Source organism: Gadus chalcogrammus, chromosome 23, assembly GCF_026213295.1.
Source record: "Gadus chalcogrammus isolate NIFS_2021 chromosome 23, NIFS_Gcha_1.0, whole genome shotgun sequence".
NCBI lineage: Eukaryota > Metazoa > Chordata > Actinopteri > Gadiformes > Gadidae > Gadus > Gadus chalcogrammus.
This window is the reverse complement of record NC_079434.1, coordinates 10,424,081-10,442,150: the sequence shown is the minus strand read 5'-3', so window position 1 is coordinate 10,442,150 and position 18,070 is coordinate 10,424,081. Positions and strand designations below refer to the sequence as shown.

Here is an 18,070-nt window from a genome sequence, read left to right as displayed (position 1 = left end):
CTTACTTTGGCTGGTTTCTCCGAATGGCCTACACAAGCTTTAACCCCATCCTAAATACCTCTCCCACAACACACAGCACCATGAATCACTATGAATTCCAAACAATAAACGATGCTCACATCAAATAATAATAAAGCTAATGTATGTTTTATCTCCACTGTATGAACAGAGGTATTATTAACTGTTTGTCCCTGCTCTGCCGTAGAGGTGGATCTCTCAGGTCATGTGCTCTGAGGTTTAGTGTTTATCTATAATAACGACACCCACCGTAAATCCTGAATATTTACCAGCGACTAAATAACCGCGGACCTACCGACAGGATCATCTTCGACCTCCCTAATGCGCAGAACAAATGAAATGTTTATAGTCCTGCCACACGCACACACAACCACTTCAGCAGCAGCACGCGCTCCCCAGGACTTAACTGCAGAGTAAAGTCCTGAATCCAGGCCAGCGTTCGGTCAGAGGACACACATGAGGTAGGAACAAGAACATCAGGAGCCCCCAAGCCTGTTAGGGCTCGGACGTATCACAAGTTCAAATTTAACAAGTTTCCGTAGAAAGGTACACGAAGGGGGGGGCTGGGAACTCGTATCTCGGCAATGGTGCTTGACCACCAGGTCCCAGGGTCTGGATGCGATCCCCAATGTCCTCCCCCCAGCTTGACAACCTCCTCGAGCAGGAAGCCTGTCCTGCCCCCCAACAGAAGCCCTGATTTGGCACTATCGGTGCGAGAGAACCCTCAGGATTGGCTGGAGAGGGATTAGCATGGATGGTTGTTTATCAAACGGCGGTATCTCCAATGTTAAATAATCTCATCTCTATGCAGTAGGTTTCAATTTATGTCAAGATGACCCCCCCCCCCCCCCCCCCCCCCTTTATTCACCGCAGCCTCTGATGTCACACGCCTCATTAGCATATGGTATCGAGCCATGCAGTATCTGACAATGACTGAATACATCTACCCCTAGCAGGAGGGGGTGCTGGTTCCATGGAGCCCCCCCCAGAGAGGGTGAGGGGAGCTGGGCCTGGGGGAGGTCACAGTGTCCTTGGAGGTGGACGTATGCCGTCACACGGTGGAGGGTGGGACGTTCCACCCGAACGAAAGCACTCGGCTCATGCCTCTCCACCTCCTCGTCCTCTCCTTCTCCTCATCAGCATCCTCTCTTCCCGCCTCCTCCCCTCCACTTCCTCCACTTCCTCCACCCTCTTCGGATCCATACTTCAACCTCCTTCCCCGTCTCCGCCTTCACTCATCTCTCCTCCTCCTCCTCTCCTCTCCCTGCTCTCCCTCCTCCACTTCCCCACTACCTCTTCCTCACTCCTCGTCTACTATTGATCCCCAGCGTGCGTCATCACTTAGGAATCCTAATGACCTGGCAGTCCTGCAGAGAACACGTGTCATCCAATATCCTCATGCACCACCTCCTAAACATAAGCTCCACCCTGCCCCTCTCCTGCTCCTCCTCTGCTCCTTCACACGGAGGCGTACCCCTAACTCCTTTACCTCCTCCCACCTATCGCTGCTCCAATCCACCTGACCGGGGGGAGGGGGGGGGGCACTTCAGAATTGTGTGTGTTTTAATTTTTCCACAAAGCCTTTTCTATCTTGAGCAGAGCAATTCCAACCAAACATTCCCCCCGCCTGGATGACTGAAGCCTTCTCAATCTGAATACCCCCCACGTTTAGGAGGTTGCCTCCACCTGAAGTCGACAGGAGGTGGAGCGAGGGAGGAGGCCGAAGGAGACACGCTCCTCAGCTCTCTTCTCAGACTATGAATATTTTATGTAAACTGCGCTACGGCACGCAGCGTTGACCGGGCTCCGGCGGTGTAGAGCCGCGCTGTTGCTGCCCCGGCGCCTGCGGTGGGGGAGCGTGACGCACTTTCAAGGGCCCCCACTTTACATTCCTTCATACCAGTGGCGACTGGTCATTAGGGGCAAGTGGGGCTCGGCCCCACCTACTCTCACAAGAAAAAAAGAAAAGAAAAGGAAAATGAAAATAATATATGTATAGAAAATATAATATCTATATTTTTATATATATGTATATATTTAAAAAATAATCTCCCCAGAAATTACTATCAAATAATAAGTTTGGCGCCTTTATTTAATTTTTACTCGACCCTGGCTTGCTTCTTCCGGCTGAGTTTGTCTGGAGGGGCAAGAGGGGCTCTAGCCCCACCAGCCCAATGCAATGGGTGTGTTCGAAACCGCGTACTTGCTTACTACTCCTACTAACTATGACGTCAAATTGAGTAAGCGAGAACTTAGTAAGCGAGTTTAGGTAAGCGAGTAGTATCCGAATGTCTTCTACTTCCGGAAAGATTTTGAGTAAGCATCGCTAGCTTACTAGACGTACTAAACTGCCCCAGAATGCACTGCGTCTATTCAAAAGAACAGTGGAAGCAATGGCGCTAAACGGGGAGCCGCAGCAGCAGTGCTTTTAATAATTGTTTAACAATTGTTTTAACATATCACCGCAAATCCTTAGGTTGAAGGTGTACTGTGACGTTAAATGTGACGTTTATATATTTATTTATAATGTTTATTAACGGCGCCCGGTCGGTAGGTTATTGACCCGTCATTTGATTCACGTCATCTGAGGTAGTTAAGTAAGGACGGTCTTCTGAACGTCGATTACTCAAATGGATTACTCAATCATTATTTAAGGATTCGAGAAGTAAGCCAAATATTTAGTAGGTACACCACGCTTGGTGATGACGTATTTGTGGTATTACGACGTGATGACGTATGTATGAAGGAGCAATCGTGCCCAGGCCACGCCCTTGGGAGCAGTGTGACCACGGGCCAGCGGGGGGAGTGGGGAGAAGGGGAATCGTGCTGAATCTTCCTGCAGCACGGAACAGGCAAATGGCCCTAGTGTGAGTGGCCCCATACCATAGACCCAGACGTAGTACTGAAGGGAAATTAAAATTGAGTCGAAGTACTTTGGCGGGCGGAGCCTGGCTAGGAGATCTGGGGAGTGTGTAAAAAAACAACACAAATTAACAGTTCAACTGCTACTTTGCAAAGAAAATGTTGCAGAAAAATCTGCAGCCTCATCACAGGGGGATGATGTCAAAACTGGTTTCATGGATTCGTTAGAAGAAAACGCTACATGGCAGCATTGATTGCTTAATGCCCAACAGCACGCAAATGCGGCACACGGCGGACTCAAAGTAACGAGACCTCATTGAATGAAGCTGAAGTTATAATTATTTTGCTTTTTAAAATCGAAAATTTGCTTTATGTTTTCACCTGTTTGCGACAAAGGACTGAATCTGTGATTTAATGTGATATAGTTAAATTGAAGAAGATTATCATGTAAGTTATTGTGTACCTAATGAGGTAACACAATGGTGATTTAGCCAATGGCCCACTGATGAAAGCCCTTCCATTTGAAGTTTTAAGACCTGCTGAATAGCGTGCTTGGGACCCAGCTTCAAGTCCTGCTTATGACTGTTGTTTCAAAATAAAAGCCAACCAAAGTTTCCAATATGAGACATATTACATATGATTTTGGATTCAATTTAAAAGAAAATGCCCTGTTATTTCAGGCTGGTGGTAAGGGCTGTGGGTTAGCACTCTGCAGGTGCAGGTTCGAGTCCCCGCATGCACGCAAGGTTAATAAGAAGGATGAGCTATCAGTCACTATGTTGGTTCAGGTGCCCTGCTCCGAACAAGGGTTCAAGAGGTACCATAATGGATACATCTTATTTCTCTATCATGTGAATGGTAAAGTCAAGTATAACCTCCAAACATGCTCTGCTATGCGTCTTGGTGGTGTAGCGGTCAGGGCTGTTAGTTAACGCTCTGTAGACTCAGGTTCGAGTCCCTGCACGCACGGCTAATAAGAATGATGCTCTTTCAGACACTATGTAGGTTTAGGTGCCCTGCTCAGAACCAGGGTTCAAGAGGTACCCTAATGGATTCATCTTATTTCTCTATCATGTGAATGGTTAAGTCAAGTATAACCTCCAAACATGATGTGGTTAGCGTCTTGGTGGTGCAGCGGTCAGGGCTGTTGGTTAATGCTCTGTAGACTAAGGTTCGAGTCCCTGCTCACACGGCCACCAGAGGTACCTTAATGGATACATCTTATTTCTCTATCATGTGAATGGTAAAGTCAAGTATAACCTCCAAACAAGCTCTGTTAAGCCTCTTGGTGGTGTAGCGGTCACGGCTGTTGGTTAACGCTCTGTAGACTCAGGTTCGAGTCCCTGCACGCACGGCTAATAAGAATGATGCTCTTTCAGACACTATGTGGGTTCAGGTGCCCTGCTCAGAGCCAGGGTTCAAGAGGTACCCGAATGGATTCATCTTATTTCTCTATCATGTGAATGGTAAAGTCAAGTATAACCTCCAAACATGCTGTGGTTAGCGTCTTGGTGGTGCTGCGGTCAGGGCTGTTGGTTAACGCTCTGTAGACTAAGGTTCGAGTCCCTGCTCACACGGCGGTGAGCAGGGAAATAAGATGTATCCAGAAAAAAACGTTACCCCTTACATTTATTTCAAAACGACAGTGTTACCCCTTACGTTTTTTTCAAAACGACAGTGTTACCCCTTAAGTTTTTTTTAAAAATGCCAGAAAAAAACGACAGTGTTACCCCTTACGTTTTTTCAAAACGACAGTGTTACCCCTCATGTTTCATTTGATAAAAACGACAGTGTTACCCCTTACGTTTTCTTCAAAACGACAGTGTTACCCCTTACGTTTTTTTCAAAACTGCCAGAAAAAAACGACAGTGTCACCCCTCATGTTTCATTTGATAAAAACGACAGTGTTACCCCTTACGTTTTCTCCAAAACGACAGTGTTACCCCTTACGTTTTTTTCAAAACTGCCAGAAAAAAACGACAGTGTCACCCCTCATGTTTCATTTGATAAAAACGACAGTGTTACCCCTTACGTTTTCTTCAAAACGACAGTGTTACCCCTTACGTTTTTTTCAAAACTGCCAGAAAAAAATTACAGTGTCACCCCTTAGTTTTTTTTCAAAACGGCCAGAAAAAAACGACAGTGTTACCCCTGACGTTTCTTTCAAAACGACAGTGTTACCCCTTACGTTTTTTTAAAAAATGCCAGAAAAAAACGACAGTGCTACCCCTTACGTTTTTTTCAAAACGACAGTGTTACCCATTACGTTTTTTTCAAAGCGACAGTGTTACCCCTTACGTTTTTTTCCAAAACGACAGTGTTACCCCTTACGTTTTTTTCAAAGCGACAGTGTTACCCCTTACGTTTTTTTCAAAACCACAATGTTACCCCTTACGTTTTTTTAAAAAATGCCAGAAAAAAACGACAGTGTTACCCCTTACGTTTTTTTCAAAACAACAGTGTTACCCCTTGTTTTTTTCAAAAATGCCAGAAAAAAACGACAGTGTTACCCCTTACGTTTTTTTCAAAACAACAGTGTTACCCATTACGTTTTTTTCAAAACGACAGTGTTACCCCCTACGTTTTTTTAAAAAAAGCCAGAAAAAAACGACAGTGTTGCCCCTTACGTTTTTTTGAAAACGACAGTGTTACCCCTTACGTTTTTTTCAAAACGACAGTGTTACCCCTTACGTTTTTTATAAAATGCCAGAAAAAAACGACAGTGTTACCCCTTACGTTTTTTTCAAAACGACAGTGTTACCCCTTACGTTTTTTAAAAAATGCCAGAAAAAAACGACAGTGTTACCCCTTACGTTTTTTTCAAAACGACAGTGTTACCCATTATGTTTTTTTCAAAGCGACAGTGTTACCCCTTACGTTTTTTTCAAAACGACAGTGTTACCCCTTACAATTTTTTAAAAAAAGCCAGAAGAAAACGACAGTGCTACCACTTACGTTTTTTTCAAAACGACAGTGTTACCCCTTACGTTTTTTTCAAAACGAGTGTTACCCCTTACGTTTTTTTCAAAACTACAGTGTTACCCCTTACGTTTTTTTCAAAACTAGTGTTACCCCTTACGTTTTTTTCAAAACGACAGTGTTACCCCTTACGTTTTTTTCAAAACGACAGTGTTACCCCTTACGTTTTTTCAAAACGACAGTGTTACCCCTCATGTTTCATTTGATAAAAACGACAGTGTTACCCCTTACGTTTTCTTCAAAACGACAGTGTTACCCCTTACGTTTTTTTCAAAACTGCCAGAAAAAAACGACAGTGTCACCCCTCATGTTTCATTTGATAAAAACGACAGTGTTACCCCTTACGTTTTCTCCAAAACGACAGTGTTACCCCTTACGTTTTTTTCAAAACTGCCAGAAAAAAACGACAGTGTCACCCCTCATGTTTCATTTGATAAAAACGACAGTGTTACCCCTTACGTTTTCTTCAAAACGACAGTGTTACCCCTTACGTTTTTTTCAAAACTGCCAGAAAAAAATTACAGTGTCACCCCTTAGTTTTTTTTCAAAACGGCCATAAAAAAACGACAGTGTTACCCCTGACGTTTCTTTCAAAACGACAGTGTTACCCCTTACGTTTTTTTAAAAAATGCCAGAAAAAAACGACAGTGCTACCCCTTACGTTTTTTTCAAAACGACAGTGTTACCCATTACGTTTTTTTCAAAGCGACAGTGTTACCCCTTACGTTTTTTTCCAAAACGACAGTGTTACCCCTTACGTTTTTTTCAAAGCGACAGTGTTACCCCTTACGTTTTTTTCAAAACCACAATGTTACCCCTTACGTTTTTTTAAAAAATGCCAGAAAAAAACGACAGTGTTACCCCTTACGTTTTTTTCAAAACAACAGTGTTACCCCTTGTTTTTTTCAAAAATGCCAGAAAAAAACGACAGTGTTACCCCTTACGTTTTTTTCAAAACAACAGTGTTACCCATTACGTTTTTTTCAAAACGACAGTGTTACCCCCTACGTTTTTTTAAAAAAAGCCAGAAAAAAACGACAGTGTTGCCCCTTACGTTTTTTTGAAAACGACAGTGTTACCCCTTACGTTTTTTTCAAAACGACAGTGTTACCCCTTACGTTTTTTATAAAATGCCAGAAAAAAACGACAGTGTTACCCCTTACGTTTTTTTCAAAACGACAGTGTTACCCCTTACGTTTTTTAAAAAATGCCAGAAAAAAACGACAGTGTTACCCCTTACGTTTTTTTCAAAACGACAGTGTTACCCATTATGTTTTTTTCAAAGCGACAGTGTTACCCCTTACGTTTTTTCAAAACGACAGTGTTACCCCTTACAATTTTTTAAAAAAAGCCAGAAGAAAACGACAGTGCTACCACTTACGTTTTTTTCAAAACGACAGTGTTACCCCTTACGTTTTTTTCAAAACGAGTGTTACCCCTTACGTTTTTTTCAAAACTACAGTGTTACCCCTTACGTTTTTTTCAAAACTAGTGTTACCCCTTACGTTTTTTTCAAAACGACAGTGTTACCCCTTACGTTTTTTTCAAAACGACAGTGTTACCCCTTACGTTTTTTAAAAAATGCAAGAAAAAAAAGACAGTGTTACCCCTTACGTTTTTTCAAAACGACAGTGTTACCCCTTACGTTTATTAAAAACTGCCAGAAAAAACGACAGTGTTACCCCTTACTTTTTTTTCAAAACGACAGTGTTACCCCTTACGTTTTTTTCAAAACTGCCAAAAAAAATGACAGTGTTACCCCTTACGTTTTTTTCAAAAATGCCAGAAGAAAACGAAAGTGTTACCCCTTACGATTTTTTCAAAACGACAGTGTTACCCCTTACGTTTTTTTCAAAACGACAGTGTTACCCCTTACGTTTTCTTCAAAACGACAGTGTTACCCCTTACGTTTTTTTCAAAACTGCCAGAAAAAAATTACAGTGTTACCCCTTACGTTTTTTTCAAAACGACAGTGTTACCCCTTAGGTTTTTTTCAAAACGGCCAGAAAAAAACGACAGTGTTACCCCTCACATTTTTTTCAAAACGACAGTGTTACCCCTTAGGTTTTTTTCAAAACGGCCAGAAAAAAACGACAGTGTTACCCCTCACATTTTTTTCAAAACGACAGTGTCACCCCTTACGTTATTTTCAAAACGACAGTGTTACCCCATACGTTTTTTTCAAAAAAGCCAGAAAAAAACGACAGTGTCACCCCTTAGGTTTTTTTCAAAACGGCCAGAAAAAAACGACAGTGTCACCCCTCATGTTTCATTTGATAAAAACGACAGTGTTACCCCTTACGTTTTCTTCAAAACGACAGTGTTACCCCTTACGTTTTTTTCAAAACTGCCAGAAAAAAATTACAGTGTTACCCCTTACGTTTTTTTCAAAACGACAGTGTTACCCCTTAGGTTTTTTTCAAAACGGCCAGAAAAAAACGACAGTGTTACCCCTCACGTTTTTTTCAAAACGACAGTGTCACCCCTTACGTTATTTTCAAAACGACAGTGTTACCCCTTACGTTTTTTTCAAAAAAGCCAGAAAAAAACGACAGTGTCACCCCTTAGGTTTTTTTCAAAACGGCCAGAAAAAAACGACAGTGTTACCCCTGACGTTTCTTTCAAAACGACAGTGTTACCCCTTACTTTTTTTTAAAAAATGCCAGAAAAAAACGACAGTGCTACCCCTTACGTTTTTTTCAAAACGACAGTGTTACCCATTACGTTTTTTTCAAAGCGACAGTGTTACCCCATACGTTTTTTTCAAAACCACAATGTTACCCCTTATGTTTTTTTCAAAAATGCCAGAAAAAAAACGACAGTGTTACCCCTTACGTTTTTTTCAAAACAACAGTGTTACCCATTACGTTTTTTTCAAAACGACAGTGTTACCCCCTACGTTTTTTTAAAAAAAGCCAGAAAAAAACGACAGTGTTGCCCCTTACGTTTTTTTCAAAACGACAGTGTTACCCCTTACGTTTTTTTAAAAAACTACGGTGTTACCCCTTACGTTTTTTTCAAAACTACAGTGTTACCCCTTACGTTTTTTTCAAAAAGACAGTATTACCCCTGGGGATTGAACGTGCAACCAATCGCTTACTGCTCTACCTCTTCAGCTAAGCCGACCCTTAGTTTGCATTTCAAAACGACATATAAAACGACAGTGTTACCCCTCATTTTTTTCAGAACGACAGTGTTACCCCTTACGTTTTTTTCAAAACTGCCAAAAAAAATGACAGTGTTACCCCTTACGTTTTTTTCAAAAATGCCAGAACAAAACGACAGTGTTACCCCTTACGATTTTTTCAAAACGACAGTGTTACCCCTTACGTTTTTTTCAAAACGATGGTGTTACCCCTTACGTTTTCTTCAAAACGACAGTGTTACCCCTTACGTTTTTTTCAAAACTGCCAGAAAAAAATTACAGTGTTACCCCTTACGTTTTTTTCAAAACGACAGTGTTACCCCTTAGGTTTCTTTCAAAACGGCCAGAAAAAAACGACAGTGTTACCCCTCACGTTTTTTCAAAACGACAGTGTTACCCCTTACGTTATTTTCAAAACGACAGTGTTACCCCTTACGTCTTTTTCAAAAAAGCCAGAAAAAAACAACAGTGTTACCCCTTAGGTTTTTTTCAAAACGGCCAGAAAAAAACGACAGTGTTACCCCTTACGTTTTTTTCAAAACGACAATGTTACCCCTTACGTTTTTTTCAAAAAAGTCAGAAAAAAACGACAGTGTTACCCCTTACGTTTTTTTCAAAAAAGTCAGAAAAAAACGTTACCCCTTACATTTTTTTCCAAACGACAGTGTTACCCCTTACTTTTTTTTCAAAACGACAGTGTTACCCCTTAGGTTTTTTTCAAAAATGCCAGAAAAAAGCGACTTTTTTTTCAAAAAAGTCAGTGTTACCCCTTACGTTTTTTTCAAAACGACAGTGTTACCCCTTATGTTTTTTTCAAAACGGCCAGAAAAAAACGACAATGTTACCCCTTACGTTTTTTTTCAAAACGACAGTGTTACCCCTTACGTTTTTTTCAAAACGACAGTGTTACCCCTTACCTTTTTTTCAAAACGACAGTGTTACCCCTTGCCTTTTTTTCAAAACTGCCAGAAAAAACGACAGTGTTACCCCTTACGTTTTTTTCAATACGACAGTGTTACCCCTTACGTTTTTTTTCAAAACGACAGTGTTACCCCTTACGTTTTTTCAAAACGACAGTGTTACCCCTTACGTTTTTTTTTCAAAAATTTCAGAAAAAAACGACAGTGTTACCCCTTACGTTTTTTTCAAAAAAGCCAGAAAAAAAAGCCAGAAAATAACGACGTGTTACCTCGTACGTTTTTTTCAAAACGACAGTGTTACCCCTTACGTTTTTTTCAAAACAACGGTGTTACCCCTGGGGATTGAACATGCAACCTAACGCTTACAAGACAACTGCTCTACCGCCACAGCTAAGCCGACCCTCAGTTTTCAATTCAAAACGACGTATAAATCGACAGTGTTACCCCTCATTTTTTTCAAAATGACAGTGTTACCCCTTACGTTTTTTTTCAAAACTGCCAGAAAATAACAACAGTGTTACCCCTTACGTTTTTTTCAAAACTACAGTGTTACCCCTTACGTTTTTTTAAAAAATGCCAGAAAATAACGACGTGTTACCTCGTACGTTTTTTTCAAAACGACAGTGTTACCCCTTACGTTTTTTTCAAAACAACGGATTTACCCCTGGGGATTGAACATGCAACCTAACGCTTACAAGACAACTGCTCTACCTCCACAGCTAAGCCGACCCTCACTTTTCATTTCAAAACGACGTATAAAACGACAGTGTTACCCCTCATTTTTTTCAAAACGAGTGTTACCCCTTACGTTTTTTTCAAAACTGCCAGAAAAAAACGACAGTCTTACCCCTTACGTTTTTTTCAAAACTACAGTGTTACCCCTTACGTTTTTTTCAAAATGACAGTGTTACCCCTTACGTTTCTTTCAATACTGCCACGTTGGGGACCGTTTGGGTATACTCCCTTCTTGGTGGCCGTGTGAGCGGGGACTTGAACCTTAGTCTACAGAGTGTTAACCAACAGCACTGACCGCTTCACCACCAAGACACTAACCAGATCGTGCTTGGAGGTTATACTTGACTTTAACATTCACATGATAGAGAAATAAGATAAATCCATTAAGGTACCTCTGGGACTCGAAACTTAGTCTACTGAGCGTTAACCAACAGCCCTGACCGCTGCACCACCAAGACATTAAACATAGCATGTTTGGAGGTTATACTTGACTTTACCATTCACATGATAGAGAAATAAGATGTAACCATTCAGCTACCTCAGCTTCTTATTAGCAGCGCGTGCGGGGACTCGAACCTGCACCTGCAGAGTGTTAACCCACAGCCCTTACCGCCACACCACCAAGACCCAGAACAGGACGTTTTGGAGGTTATACTTGACTTTACCATTCACATGATAGAAAAATAAGATGTAACCAATAAGGTACCGCAGCTTCTTATTAGCCGTACGTGCAGGGACTCGAACCTGCACCTGCAGAGTGTTAACCCACAGCCCTTACCGCCACACCACCAAGACTCAGATCAGGATGTTTTGGAGGTTACACTTGACTTTACAATTCACACAGTCTGGAAATAAGAGGTATCCATTAAGGTACTTACTCAATCAGGGGACTTAAACCCTGGGTTTAAGCGGTGAACAGAACCTAGGCTCAGCAAGAACGGATGAGCAAATTCCTAATCCCTGTGAGCGGGGACTCGAACCTGAGTCTACAGAGTGTTAGCCAACACTCTTACCGCTGCACCACCAAGGTAAGCTGCTCACCAGCTCTCTGTTCGTGTACATTATAAGGCCTAAACAATTTTTTTGTTTGGTTCCGGTTTCCGACCGACCCTGTCAATTTATGTGCGACCCAAATTATTCTATGAGCTTTATGAAAAAAATTAAAAAATTAAAAAAAAACTTTTTTTGATGCAAACTATAATTACGTTTTGGTACAGCACCTCTTCATTCTGTACAAGGATGAGCGGATTTTTCTCGTTTTTAAATGAACAACCTACTATCATTCGCTGCGGCTGGAAAAAATGCCGGAAAAATTAAATAAAAAAATTAAATAAATTCCCTACCTACCCATGACCTCAACTGACAACCAACAGGAACCAAACTTTTTTTTTTTTTAGGCCTAAACTAATGTATGGATAGACCAACAAGTTGATCATTAAAATATTCATGGAAGTAACATGCATAGGCCTCATGTTTATGCCATGAGGTCGTTTGAAAAATAGCATTTAGGCAGTGTTTTTCAGCTTTTTTTAACGCCATGCCCTCGGGCCACATATGAGGACACATAATCGGGTCCACATATGAGGACAATTAAATAAACTCCAATATTTTGCTTATCATGGTAATATTCTCCAAACCACATTGGTAAGATATGTTTCGTGAAACATTGAAACCTGATTTAAATTTTGCTTTTCCCCTCCAGATTTGCCTGCACATTGCACCACGACATTGCACCACATAACACACACATTACGAAACCAACAGTTCTTTTAAGAACTCCTCTCTGTCTGTCTGTCTTTGTCTGACTGACTGACTGACTGATGGTCTGTCTGTCTGTCTGACTGACTGACTGTCTGTCTGTCTGACGGACCGTCTGTGTCCTTATTTTCTCTTGTCAGGTAGGTTCACTGCAATGCTTAAAAAAAAATCATATTTCATATCCGGGTCTATAAAAACAGTTACTAATGCTATATATATGCTATATATATGCTATATTTGTGTGTGTTTCTACCCTAGAGTATGTCTGAGAGAAATAAAGAAGGTAATAAATCATTCACTTGAATTAGAGTATGATAAGGCATAATAACAGGATTTGAATATCAACATTTAATGCATGGCCTTACTCTTTGCATAGTGCATTCCATTTTGATATTGGAATTCTGCGTTGAGAATGATCAAAATAAATGTAATGAAATACATTCATTTATTCATTCTTTGTGTCCATTTGTTACCCACAGCTACTTTGATTGACCTTGTGTTGCCTTCGTACATGTGCGTGTGTGTGTGTGTGTGTATGTGCGTGACAGGTGTACCACTGCTGAAATTGACGGACCTGGAAACCGGGAACAGGGTTGCTTGCTATGGGCCAGAAAAATACCTTGATACTTGCCTTTGTCAAACATTTATGGAAGCTTTTTTTTTTCTTCTTTACAGATCAATTTTTTTGCCTGGGGTGAAAATAAAATCAATGATGCAAAGTCTTCTGTCTTTGGTTTATTTGACTTAGCTAATATAATTGAGTGTACGAAATAATATGTGTCTATACTAAAAAAGACATTTGAAATGACAAGTTAAAAGTAGGAAAGTCTATCAAATGCATGAACCTTTTTCCATATTACCGGTAAGTCATTGTGCTGTGCTGTGCTGTATTGATGTTTGAGAATGTGCTGCCGGATCTCCGCCACCAGATGGCGCCCGAGAGGGTAAAACCATGGGTTAAACGTTTAGACCCGCCCACAATTAGCTCCTCCTCGATCTGCGGGCTGCAGTCAGGGGCAAGACCCATATCGGAAAGATATTGGGTCTGGTCTCGTACGGTGGCAGTGTGGGAGAGTTGGGTCTGTCTGCGTCCTGCAAGACGGAGGCGTAACTTGTAGTAGGAGGCGTAACTTGTAGTCGGAGGAGGCGTAACTTGCACTAGGAGGCGTAACATGTAGTCGGAGGCGTAACATGTAGTCGGAGGCGTAACTTGTAGTCGGAGGCGTGTCTAGTACTTTTCTATATCGCGGAATTGATCTGTATGTAGCAGTGGTGCGCGGGTACATAAATGACCGCAACTCGGACCTCAAATATTAGGCCTTAAATTTACTTACCGTCATGAATATCGGAAGACCCGACTTCAATGAAGATCTTGTGTGAACCGTGATTTACAACGCTTTTTGTTTACCGCGAAAAGAGAAAGATCTCGCATGGACCGCGATTTAGAAAAGAACAAGTTACGCCTCCTAGTACAAGTTACGCCTCCTACTACAAGTTACGCCTCCGTCTTGCAGGACGCAGACAGATACTATTGGAGTTGGAGGGATAAACGGTTGTCTTTCAAGTTCCCTCTGCACGCAATAGGATAGCGCTACAACCAATCAGAACAACGAAGAAGGTGACGTAGTCAGAGCGACAGAAATTTCCATGGGGAAGTGTTGCGAATGGTGGATTGAGAGAATGGAGACCAACGACGAAGCTTTTACCGTATCCAGTTGGCAAAACTCTGAATACATCTTTCTTTTCCAGGAAAGTCTTCAGTGCAGTTCTTTGTTCATTTCTCAAAGAACATGATAACTTCAAGTCTTGAATAGGAGCGGCCAAAGCCGAGTCGAAAGACAGCTGTTCGCCAGCAGCAGCAGCCATTATTGTTTACCTCTAACACGGAACCGTCGCAGCTCTGACGTCATTCGGCTCGATTTTGCCCCTCACGATCTGATTGGCCTGACACATTTTCGGTTTCCAGCAGCGAAAAACGACGACAGAAGGCGGAATAACAACAATGGTTCAAATAGCAATGGCTGGTGGAATGGCCATGAAGTAGGTCTGTATATGCAGTGTAAGCTTGTCCAGGCCCTGCAAGTCAGGATGTAGGCTATGAATCTGAATGAAAAGTAGGTAAATAGGTAGTGGCCATCCCCAAAATGCACCAGAATACAGGATATCAAATCTATAAAATTCAAAAAAAAATACGGGGGGGGAACCTCAGACCCCCTGTCTATTACTGTGCCCCACCAACATGTTTGATCGCCAGTCGCCACTGCTCCATACCACTGTTTCTGCATTCAGGTTCATTAGGTTCAATTGTAGCATTAAGACTAGCTAGTAAAACTTGGAAGTGTAGGCTGGGTTCCAAACTCCAGATGCAGGCAAGTTCACAGAATCACCACAGAAATAACTTTTGGCGATATGTTTCTTCCGTGCTGGGTATTTTTTAATAAATGGAAGGGGAAATTAAAACGTATTTGATCAAGTCTCTCTGTGTGAGCGCCGGGATGAGTATCCATCAGCCATGAAAGGTCCGACACATCAGCGCACCTCTGACTGCGACAGCGCACGAGAGCTTGACCATCTCCCAAGCCCTGCAACGTCCCAAGGAACCACAAATAGAAAAGGCCTCTTCCTGTTTGTCTGGTCGGGTTCCCAGGCCGAGAGACGAGGACTGGTTATCACCGCAGCCGTTCATCTGGTGGACTATTTCAGGACTATGTCAAAGCAGGTCTCTTGATGCTGACCCTTTTCGACAAAATACTGTCTGACGTAACAGTATCAACAACAACACCACTTCCTCTCAGAGCAGAGGTGGATGTTCCAGGTTGAAAAAAAAAAAAAGGGACCTTTTGATTTGTAATAGGCCATCTGGTATAGTCAATTAGTACCAGCCCAGGGGTAAATGAACTCTATTCTAGATACTTACATCTGAGTTTAACAGGGGGGGGGGGGGGGGGGGGGATGCTGTAAGATGCTGGATTCGATCCTCAATGTTTAGTCTACCTGCTGGAATCCTAGAGCAAGATGCCCTCCAACCCCTACCTGCTCCTTAATGACAGGTAGTATCTTGGACTTATAGTGAGAACCGTTTCTCGTCTAGAAACTAGGGCCCGACCGATTAATCGGCCTGCCGATTTAATCGGCCGATTATAGCCTTTTTGAAAATAATCGGCATCGGCCAAAAAGACGCCGATTACAACCGATTATTATTATTTTTTTATTTTTTTAAATGTTATCCTGCAGATTGCGCTCCTACTCGCCTTGCTAACTAACAACTTTAGCTGGAGTAAAAAAGAGGAGATTGAATTTTACCGTACAACATGAAAGCACGCTCGCTCAGGCAGCTGCGCGCTCACCTCACCAATGTACACAAGACGCGTTGTTTGAGCATGTTGTGCCTGTTTTTCTTTAGGTCCCAGGCCATGTTAATTTGTTATACTGTAGACTCTAACGGTGAGACCATACTGCTCAGCACGCACGTGTTAGTCACTGCTCACGAGCGCAGCACTTTGGGAGTTAGTTATTTATTTTACATTTTACATTACACTCATTTTTGACTGTAAATGTATTCTAAAACACTCAAAGGTTCTGCATTCAATTCACATATTCGTCAACAGTGTTTAAAGTATATTTAAGGTTTCAAAAACTACGTTTTATATGCTTTCTTTTTTTTTTTTCTTTTTTTTTTTTTAATCGGCCGATTAAATCGTAATCGTAATTTTTCTCTGAAAATAATCGCCATCGGCATCGGCACTCAAAAATCAATATCGGTCGGGCCCTACTAGAAACCCTAACCTATATACAGTCTAGCCAAGCCAATAACACATACATTTATACAGTCGAGCTAGCTAGTAGGAACCCATGCCTTCTAGGGATGTGTCGGTCGCGACTGATTCGTTACAACGAACGAATCCCGAACGTGAACGACAAGAACTGGTTCCCCAAAACAAGAAGAACTGGTTCTTGATTCTTTTTATTAACATAAACCAAACATATGGTCACGTAAATAAAATATACAAACGAACAGAGCTCCGTCTCCCCGCGACTCATATTGATGAGTCTACAAACTTCCTCAAAGATTCAGCCAATGAGAGGTAGCAATGGTGTTGGAATGGCACCTGAGTAAACAATAATGAGGCGGGGGTACCGTCGAATATGCGCGCTTTCTCTGTGACGTATCTTGGGTCATACCATTCGACGTGGGGCCACTCATATATCCCCTACATCTTTTCGAAAATAGACTTGACCTCCATCTGTTTATTGGATAAACGCATTTCCCAATCCCAGGAGTCTTTGCTCCATTCTACGTCAATTTAAGAAAAAACAAAGAAATTAAACTGCAGTTCGTATTTTTATTTATGACCATGCAAGTTCTGTAATGCCTGAACAATGAAGAATTAAATGTAAAGTAAAATAAAATTATAAATGTAAAACCATGAATGAAATATAGAGAGTAAGCAAGTGGTAAAATATTGGTGGGACGTTCGATTTATTGTATAGCAGGTATCTCCAAACGGCGGACTGCGGTCTTGACGGTCCTATCGGACCAATGACCATTTAAAAAAAATAGGAAATTATGAAAAAAAGTTTTTTTTTTTTAATTTTTTTTAATATGTAATCTGACGTAACGAACGAATCAAAACGACCGAATCAAATAAACGAATCGTTATAGTGAACTGAACTGAAAGAACTAGTTCCCGGAAAAGAATCATTTTGCCCATCCCTAATGCCTTCACACACTCTAGACAAGCCCAGAAACCATACCTCCATACAGGCTAGATAAGCTAAGAACCCATACCTCCATACAGGCTAGAGGATCTAAGAACCCATACCCCCATACAGGCTGAACCCATACCCCCATACAGGCTAGAGGATCTAAGAACCCATACCCCCATACAGGCTAGACGATCTAAGAACCCATACCCCCATACAGGCTAGACAAGCTATGAAGGAAGGAACCCTTGCTTCCATGGGGTCCAGACAAGCCAGCCCCATAGGGGGGCATGTTGATTCACCACCCACAAAGCTCTGCAGTCAGAGGAACTCTGCTTCCTCCAGCCAGGCGAGCTCTCCCCCACGGCCCCTCCTCCGCTACGTTCAACGGCTCATCTATTTTCTGCTAGCCGTCTATTTCCTCCCGCTCGTCCATCATGTGACCGGCCGGCGGGGGCCACGGCTGCCAGGTTATCTACCAGAGGGACCAGTCAGCTCTGCAGCTAGTTGGCCGGAGAAGGAGTCTCTGGGAAACGGTAATGAGAACATTCTCCATTAAGTTATACGGAGGAGACACTCTTATGCAATGGCACTTACTGGGAACACAGCAACACCCGTTCATTTATATACCTTTGTGCGGGAGAACGAGCCTGTAATATCAATTTCCCAGTGAGTCTGTACACATTTGTCTGGACTAAGTAATGAGTTAGTGAATAGTGCTTTGCTCGTGGCTACGAATCATCTCCTTTATAAATATTTCAATGCTTATAAATCCAAGAGCATAATGCCCATAACCCCTTCCTGCTCCTTAATGACATTAATTATTTTAGGTTGCTTTGGATTAAAGCTTCAAAATTACTAAATAGAACAGAGCGTGTAGAAAAGCAACTGGATGGATGGGTGGACAACAAACCAGATAGCTGCTCATGAAGAGTTAGGATTAGGAGGG

The 18,070-nt window shown here is 42.0% G+C and overlaps 1 protein-coding gene across 1 annotated transcript in view; it reads right to left on the bottom strand.

The window, feature by feature from the left end:
• Nucleotides 1–18,070, bottom strand: part of cacnb2a (calcium channel, voltage-dependent, beta 2a) — a 48,158-nt gene that overhangs the window by 15,437 nt on the left and 14,651 nt on the right. The window lies entirely within an intron of this gene.